Below are 8,966 nucleotides of genomic sequence, written 5' to 3'. Positions count from 1 at the left end.
TTTGGGGACCGTGGGGGCTGGCCCTGGTACCTGCGTTCGTCCGGGATGCTCTACACCTGCAGCCAGGAGTCGTCCACGGGCAGGCGCTTGGACATGCTGACGGTGGTTGTGTTGATGTCGCGGATGATGCTGAGCCCCTCCTTCAGCATGTGGTGCATGCGCAGCATCTCCTCGCGCCGCGGCTGTGCCTGCTCTGCCAACTCCTCCATCAGTGTGTTCTGGTCCTCACACGAGCACACACTGGCCAGTGGCTCCGAGATGAGAACTCCGTGGTCTGAGAGTGGGCGGACAGGTAAGAAGGTTGGGACCTGATGCCTGTGCCGCCCTGACTGCCTTCCTGGGCCCTGCTGGCACTGTGCGCTGGACTTGGAGCCCCTTGGCGTATGGCTTTTCAGACGGGCTTCTACACCGCTTCGACTGAAAGATCCACCTCCCCACCGCCTTTTCTCACTCAGGTGGTGACACCGAGGTCCAGAAGCAAGGACACCTGTCCAATGTCACAGATCTGAGAAGGGACTCAGGACCTATCATGCCAACAGGACACCTATCTACTGTTTTGTTTGTTTGCTTTTTGGCGCGGGGAGTGGGGCAGTGATAGGGTCTCGCACTGTCACCAGGCTGGAGTACAGTGATCACTGCTCACTGCAGCCTCAACCTCCTGGGCTCTAAGTGATCCTCCAAAGTCAGCCTCTCAAGTAGCTAGGAATACAGTCACGTGCCACCACCAAGCCCAGCTATTTTTTAAAGTTTTGTGTACAGACAAGGTCTCACTATGCTGCCCAGGCTGGTCTTGAACTCCTGGGCTCAAGTGATCCTCCCACCTCCGCCTCCAGGAGTGGGAGTTGGAGCTGATGCCTGGATACGGGAGCTCTGTGGGTGGGAGTGAAACAAAACACAGGGTCCTGAGCTCTGGGGAGCAAGCAGTGTCCTCTGGTGAAGGAAATCCTAGACTGGCAGGCAGAAGTTGTGCCTCTTACCGGCCATGTGCTCTGAATACAGTTACCTGCCCTCCACGAGCTTCAGTTTCCTTATCTGAAAAATGGGGACACCTGACCCCTTCCCTGACCAGTTCAGTGTTGTGGGACACGGCTTCTGTCAAGACAATACCGAGTCCTGCCCTCCTCCCTGAGTGGGCCAGTAGCCCTTGTAGCCTCTTCCTGGCTTTCCTGGGTGGCACTGCCAGCCTGGCCCCCTGGTGCCTATTCAATCTAGTCCTTCCTATTGCTGGGGCACGGGAAAGCTCTGAGTAACATGGGACTATAGGGTGTGAGAGGGTTGCTGATAGTCTGGGCCCTGTCTCTTCCTCATTCCTGGGCATTCTTGACAAAAGCTTCCAGCACTGAGGGTACAGCAGCAGCTGTAGACAACAGCCTGATGAGTATCTCATTGTGGGGAGGGGGCCACAGCAGAAGTGCGGATCCAGGGAAATACAGAACCCAGGCCTGAGAGGTGCTGATGTGACAGACCCGAGAAACCTCAGCTTTGCACTTGCTGAATGCCATCTGCACCTCTCAGGAGGGAGAGTGCCAGGCTCAGAAGGTCCTTGCCCAAACAAGGGAACTTGGAAAGGGGCACAGGGGTGGGCTATGCCATGTTCAAGGGCTGACAGGGGACCGCTCTGGAGGTACTTGGGGCAGTACCACATGCCGTGGCTCCTGATAGTCAGCTCTGCGCCCCACAAGACCACTCCCTACCCAGAACTCACTGTGATCACGTGCTAGCTCCAGATGCCCACACAGTCTCCTGGTGGGGGCATCAGGTGTGCTGCCTGCCCAGGACGGCCCACAAGAGTCTGGCCCGCTCTGCCCTGCTGTGGAACAACTCCTGCTCTGCCTTTGGGGAGATGTTTTCATTTAAGCGATGACTGGGCTGGCCCCGATGGCAGAGTTACCACAGAGTCTGCCGCTACCCATGGCTGACAGCTCTAGTTCTTCTCTGAAGCCACCAGGACAGATGAACAGCGGCTTCACCCTCTTGGCCAACTCAGCTGCCTTTCATCAGCTCATCTGCTCCTAGGATTGACTCTGCCTCTGGCTGGCACCTAATCTGAGCCCCAGGCTCACACCTCTGCCCACAGGCCCAGCAGCTGGATCCTCCACCAAGCACTGCCCCTCACCAGCTACTGGGGTGCCACTAGTGCCCCCACATGGTGCCCCCTCACCAGACCCTCGGGTCCAGCTGTAGCTTCTTTGTGGAAGCCACACCTCAAGACCCCAGCCCTGCTCTAGGGCCCTGTATCCCCGACTTCCTGCATCCTTCTCCCTCCTTCTGGAAACATGAACTTGCCCTGCCAGCCTGGTGGTTCCTGGAGGGCAGGACACCAGGGCCTGGACCATGGCAGGCCAGGGAGTGTCTGCTGCCAGCGATGCTGGAGCTGGTGCCCATGTCCACATGATATCCACAGCACAGTGGCCACCTGAGACTGGGGGCATCTGAGTGGTGGCTGCAGAGTGGGGCCCCTACTTCTGCCTGAGCGTAGTTCACCAGGTCCTCCCCTGTGCTGCCATGCTGGGCATGGAAGAACCCACCCAGTTGGGGGCCCAGTACCACACCATAGAGCAGGAGCTGGGGATTGGTGCCTGACTGGAGCTGCCTCTGAGGCTCTGGCTGCTAAGTGGCTGGACAGACCTTTCCAGAAAGGGGTCAGCCTTTGAGATCCAGGCCCGGGCCTGTGGCTGCAGAGAGACAGCATGACCCTGGCATGCCACCCTCAGCTCTGCCCTGGCTCCCGGCACCCAAGAATGCCCACAATCAGCACACCCACCAGGGCAGACAGTCAGTGTCCGGCTGCCCTCCAGCAAGAGGAGCACTTGCTTCTGGGCTGTCACTCAGAAGAAGTGTCTGGAGGAAGTGTGCTTGCCATCAGAGAGGCCAAAGTGGATGCCTCCGTCCAGGACTCCTGGGGACAGGGGCATTGGGTCCAGCTGGCCTGAGCTGGCTCCTCACCTCAGGGCACCCCTGTGGGCAGCAGGAGCCTGGGGCCCAGCCTTCGGCACCCACCTCTATGTGAGAACAGCATGAGCCTGCCGTCCAGCTGGGCCAGCGTGAAGCTGTGCAGCTCTGTGCCCGGCACTGCCCACAGGACTACCTGCCTGTTGCTGGGCTGCTCAATGGTGTAGACCATGTCCTTGGGCCCAGAGTAACTGTCTGTGCTCCTCAGAGCCTCTGTAGGGATGGGCACAGTGGCACCCTCCCACATCTGGGGACACAGGCCTGTGAAGGTTCTGCCCTGCCACACTCACCCACCCCTCTCCCCAGCCCTGGGCTGCCACCAGAGCTCCAACACCGCTGCAGCTCAGGTCCTCAGGTGGCATCAAGGCTGGTGCTGCTCTGACTCCCCTACACAAAGGGCCCTCCCCACATTCACCTTCCCTATCACCCCAGGGAAGGCCACCCTCCAGGCCCAGCCTCCCTGCTGTCCATCTGCCCTAGTCCTGAGTGTCCCTCAAGATCATTGTGTCTCCCCTATCCAGGAAGGCCCCAGTTCTTACCCTCACCAAGTTCTCACCCCGAGAAACCCCGAACGCTGACCAACGGTGCTCCTTAATCAGTCTCACTGGTGGGGCAGGGGTCTCCTTTCAGACCCTCCATGTATGTCTGGCAGGGGCTGGGCACAGGTGGGAATGGTGATTTTAGAAATGGGCCCTCCTTCCAGCTGAGTGAGGGGTGGGAGGTGCAGAGAGTTGGGGGCTGATGGTTGGCGCTGTCCCATAGCACAGAAGCAGTGCTGGGATGGGCTTCCAGAGCAGTTATGGGCCCTCCTAGTGTTGGGCAAAGGGGACTCCTTTCCAGGCCTCCCACTTGCAAGCAGAGCAGGCGCCTGTTCCTGAGGTCCTGGTACCAGTCTTGCTGGGTCAATTACTTGTGGGCAGTGCTACAGGGGGACTCACATGCCCGGAAAACAGCCCTCTGCCATTCCTGGGCTTCCTCCCCCAGCCCCAGGGAGCCCTCAGGCCAAACCTTGGCAGGAGGGGCCATAGTGTGGGAAGCAGGGCCCCATCTCTGGGCTCCCAGAGCAAACACGGGTGGATGCCACCTGGTGGCCACGCTGCCACACAGTCGTCCCGCCCTGTGGTTCCAGGGCGCTGTGTCCCACTCTTCTGTGGCCTCCACACCACAAGGCCACCCCCTACAGGCACATCCTAGACCACCAAGTCCCCCCAGTGCCCCATGTCAGAGACAGCCCAAGTCAGCCCTCTTGTGGAACCTTCAATGGCTCTTGCTGACTGGGGAAGATGCCCTCCAGAAGTTGGCATTCAAGGCCCTGCCATGTGGGCTTAGTAAAGCCATGCCCTTTCTGTTCCACAAGAACTACTTCTGCAACCATGGAGAAGTTCCATCCCATCTCTGGGCCTCAACTTCCACCTCTGTCAAATGGGGGCCCTGCTCCGCTATGGCACAAGGGCAGGAGTTTGGGGAGTCAAGCTGTGGCTTTCACTTGCTGGGGTGAAGGTGGGAAGCTTAACAGTCCCGCCCTGATGCCTGCCCTTAAGAGCTTGTAAGTGATTCTATCAGGTGTTCTGGTCTTAAGCCACAGGAGAAGGAACAGCAGAGCCACCCATGGCTGCTCAGAAGTCTGCCTACCGTATTGCAAACGTCCAAGAAGAAAACCTCCCACCGGTGTTCTATTTCAGCACAATCTCACATCTCTCCCTCCAACAACTGCGTGAGGCACACGGTAGTGGCCCCATTTTGCAGAGGAGAAAACTGAGGCTCAGAGAGGGGGAGATCTGTGCCGGGAAGTAGGGGGTGCTGGCCTCTTTCTCAAAGCAGACATGGGGGATGATCCCAGCAATACGCTCACCTGCAGGCCTGAGTTTGTGGTGAGGTCAGAGGGTTGGTCATTGACAGGCAGGATGGTGACAGTGAAGGCCACAGGATGGCACTCGCGGTCCATCTCAGAGGCACTAGCCATCAGGACAAAACTATTTGCCGGTCTCTCGCTCCTATCATGCACGTACTGGATCAGCTGCTCTTCCTCCTAGGGGCAGGCCTAGGGCTAGCAAGCCCCAGCAGCACCCTTCATGCCCTGCCTTTGGGTGCAGGAGGAGACTGACTCTTTTAGGGCTTCAGCTTCCATTGGTGGAAAACGGGGGTCATAAGTTCTGGCTCCCAGAGGAGTTGTGAGGAATAAAGGAGATATAGTATTTATTTTATTTTGTTTTATTTTATTTTTGAGACAGAGTCTCACTGTGTTGCCTAGGCTGGAGTGCAGTGGTGTGATCTCGGCTCACTGCAACCTCTGCCTCCCACGTTCAAGCAATTCTCCTGCCTCACCCTCCTGAGTAGCTGGAACTACAGGTACCTGCCACCACTCCCAGCTAATTTTTTTGTATTTTTAGTAGAGAGAGGGTTTCACCGTGTTAGCCAGGATGGTCTTGATCTCCCAACCTCGTGATCCACCCGCCTCGGCCTCCCAAAGTGCTGGGATTACAGGCATGAGCCACCATGCCCAGTCCGAGATGCAGTATTTAAAGCATAGGTGCTTCTGAAATGTGATTCCCCATCTCCTCTCTGTGTATAACCCCCCCACTGGGAGTCCCCGGGGCTCCCTCAACTTTGCCCCCAGAGCTGAGCTGCAGCCCCTGGGCCTCTCTCAAAGCCGTACCTCTCTCCAGCAGAAGGTGCTGAGGGTCCTGGCTTGAGGCCCGTTCTCTTTCTGCAAGGCCCTATGCCAGGGTGGCTCCAGCACCTGCAGGCCAAGGCCCGGCAGAGTGAGGAAGTAGGGCCTGGCGACGTGGGGCAGTGGAGGGACCAGGGTACGGCTGCTACCCTCGGGGATGCTGAAGTTTTGTGCCCCCAGTGCGGATGACAACAGGCAGCACCTCCAGCTCCACACGACGTCCTCGAGGGAAGCACCCAGGCCAAGGCCACATCCAGCAAGAAGGCATTGCTCCAGGCGTCAGGGCGGGAGTCCAGGTACAGGATCCTGCCTGTGTCCACCGCCTCTTGGGAGAAGCTCTGCATGGGGTGCAGGCTGGGTGGCTCATCTGCCAGGACACCACGCGAAACCATCACCAGGTAGCCAGCACTCAGCGGGCTCTTCGCTGAGAAAACCATGTCTGCCGGCAGACATTAGAACAAGCTGCTTTGCATTTTGGTGTGATTGGAACCCGTAACTAGATGGCAATCAGGTCTGTTATTGAAGATAGAAAAACTATACTTAAGTTTGTATAACAATCTTTCATAACATGGCTTCACAGGAAAGAAGTATAAAAAGGATTCCTTGAGGTTGAAAAATAGTGCTCTTTTCCCTTCATTAACTAAGATTAGGACAAATTTATAAAACAGGAAAAAAAACCAGCACAAATCCCTTGGCAAAGAGAGTAAAACATCTAGTCTGTTTTGCTTTTTTTCCCTTCTTACACTCTCTTTCATAGGAAGTCAATTTACAGACTTCCATCAAGCCCTTAGAGACCTTTTGGTACTATCTATGACACGTTCTTGATGTTATCTCTGCACTTTTGACAAATTCTTAGCAGTTAACTTACAAGGCAGTTAAGATTTTTGTTCAAGCACAATATAACTAGAATAGGGTCATATACTCAATAAAACAAATATTTACCAAGCATTTATTGAGTGGAAGATAAAAAGCACAAAGCATAATTATAAAAGATTCTCCCCTGCCACCATAAAAAAATTAAACAGGCTTACAGAATACAGAAAACATGACCAAAGCAAAAACAGTAAGGACTAAAGAGGGGAGGAAGGGGAAATATCAACATGAACTGAATATGACCCAGAAGAGCCTTCATGGATGGTCAGACATGTAAAGACAAACTGGGTAGGGTTAAGGGGTGGAGGTCAGGGGCACATTCTATAGGGGAACAGCAGCTAATACAGAAGCCTGAAAGGAAAAACGGGCAGAGCACCTGTACAGGACTCTTCAGGAACTAGCACGCAAATGTGTGAAAAACAACTTAGTGAGGTACCGTTCACTCAAACATTAGAGAAACTGCATAAAAATGCTTCTTGGTAAGCATGAAGAAGGCAGGGCCTGGCTTGTAGAAGAACTCAATAAACATCTGAACTGTCTGAAGAGGAAAAATTAATGAATAGGCCAAACTCACTCCTTTCTTTTTTTTAACAGCTACAACTTTAGAGAATTACAAATCACAAACCCACTAGACAGGTCCTGGCATTTGAAATCCAACCCCATTTTTCCCTTGATCTTTCCCTTCTGAGCCAATGGTATCAACATGAACAAAACATCTTGATTTGATCAAACACTCATGCATGGTTAAAAGAGTCTTTACCTTCAAGATAAACAAACAGAAATATTTACAGATGAAGTGATCTGTACAGAATCTGCTTCAAAATAATCCCAAGTGAAGTATAAATGAAATAAGATTTGCCAAAAGTTTATCATTGTTGAGGCTGGCTACAGTACATAGTCAACTTTTGTTGAGGCCAGGCATGGTGGCTCACACCTGTAATCCCAACACTTTGTGAAGTGGAGGCTGAAAGATCACTTAGCCCGGGAGTTTGAGACCAGCCTGGGAAACATAGGGAGACAATGTCTCTTAAAGAAAAAAAAAAAAAAATTCGCTACTCATGATGGTGAATGCTACTTCGGAGGCTGAAGTAAAAGGATCACTTGAGTCTGGGAGGTCAAGGCTGCACTAAGCTGTGATTGTGCCACTGCACTTCAGCCTGGACAAAACAAAAACAAAAACAAACAAACAAAACAGATGTAACATACTATAACTGTCAGACCATTTGCTGCAACTTGGGCTGCAGTTTTCTTCTTTAAACCCAAAAGAACTTCTGACCAGGTAAATCTAGTCCTTTTTTCTTTTTTAATGAAAAATCTACTTTATAAAGTACCTTCCCTTATCAGTGAGAAAGAAAAGGAAAATATAAAAGAGCTGAGTCAAATTTGGAGTTAATAAAAGTTTGTAGTTCTTCAAACAAGAACCCTTGCTGTGAATTCTAAAAGTAAATAACAGACATGCTGAAAAAAGATTTCATTTTAAGAAAGATTCTGCATCAAACCCTTTTACAAAAATAGTATACACAACCCACTAAAAATCCTGTTCCAAAACACTGCTTGGTCTAAATTCACAGTTTCATTAATAAAAATGAGCACAATAAAACAGTACTCTATGCCCCCATCTCACCCAAACAATTATCTTCAAATGATGTCCAGATTTCTGTACACTATTTGCCAATCCTACCTAGGTCTTAAAAAAAATCTCAGCTTTAGAGGAAAATCACTGGTTAATTAAAATGTCATTTAGGGTTGTATTTGTTTTCTATGAAGGGATAATAATGGGATATTTTATTTTCATTTATTACTAAAACAACACCTTTCATTATTAGAAATATACTCCCATTTCAAGATATGTTTCAAAGCAAATTATATTCTTCAACTAGCCACTTTCATAGGTGTTTTGAATGCAATATTTTATTATAAAGCCTTGGCTGGCCTCCAGAGTTAATTAGCACCAAGATGGGTTTATTTTCAAAAGACAGGACATTCTTTTCAACCTTCAAAATGTTTTCATCAGAAATTACTATGTATCATACAAATAATATGCTCACTGTAAACATTTAAACGATTCAAATATAAAGTAGAAAGTCAGTCTCCATCTATCTGCCCTCTAAGATGTCACTACTTATGCTTAACATATTTTATTTTTTAAAAAGGAGGGGAAACCGCATCATAACTACTTTAAAAGGCCTTTACAACTTCTTTGTAATTACACATACACACACATACACACAGATACACACACACACAGTGGGGAAGGACAGGGGGGTGGGGGAAGGAGGGACAGACAGACACATACACTTCAATGTAAGACTTATTATAAAACATACAAAAAAAGTGAGAAAACAGAGATGGGTGGGAGATGGTCCTGCAATTTCAATATCCAAAGTCAAAACAACTTATTAGGAGATAATTTAGAATGTCTTCTTGTCAACCCTATTTGGGGAAAATACTGATTTGATAAAAGGTTACA

The 8,966-nt window shown here is 51.1% G+C and overlaps 1 pseudogene; it reads right to left on the bottom strand.

The window, feature by feature from the left end:
- Positions 1 to 2,828: 2,828 nt before the first annotated feature.
- On the bottom strand, positions 2,829 to 5,990 carry LOC112629144 (annotated as a pseudogene).
- Positions 5,991 to 8,966: the final 2,976 nt, after the last annotated feature.

The sequence above is a fragment of the Theropithecus gelada genome, chromosome 7b (genome assembly GCF_003255815.1).
Source record: "Theropithecus gelada isolate Dixy chromosome 7b, Tgel_1.0, whole genome shotgun sequence".
In the NCBI taxonomy this organism is placed as follows: Eukaryota; Metazoa; Chordata; class Mammalia; order Primates; family Cercopithecidae; genus Theropithecus; species Theropithecus gelada.
The sequence above is the reverse complement of the archived record's forward strand: the minus strand, read 5'-3'. Positions and strand labels throughout refer to the sequence as shown.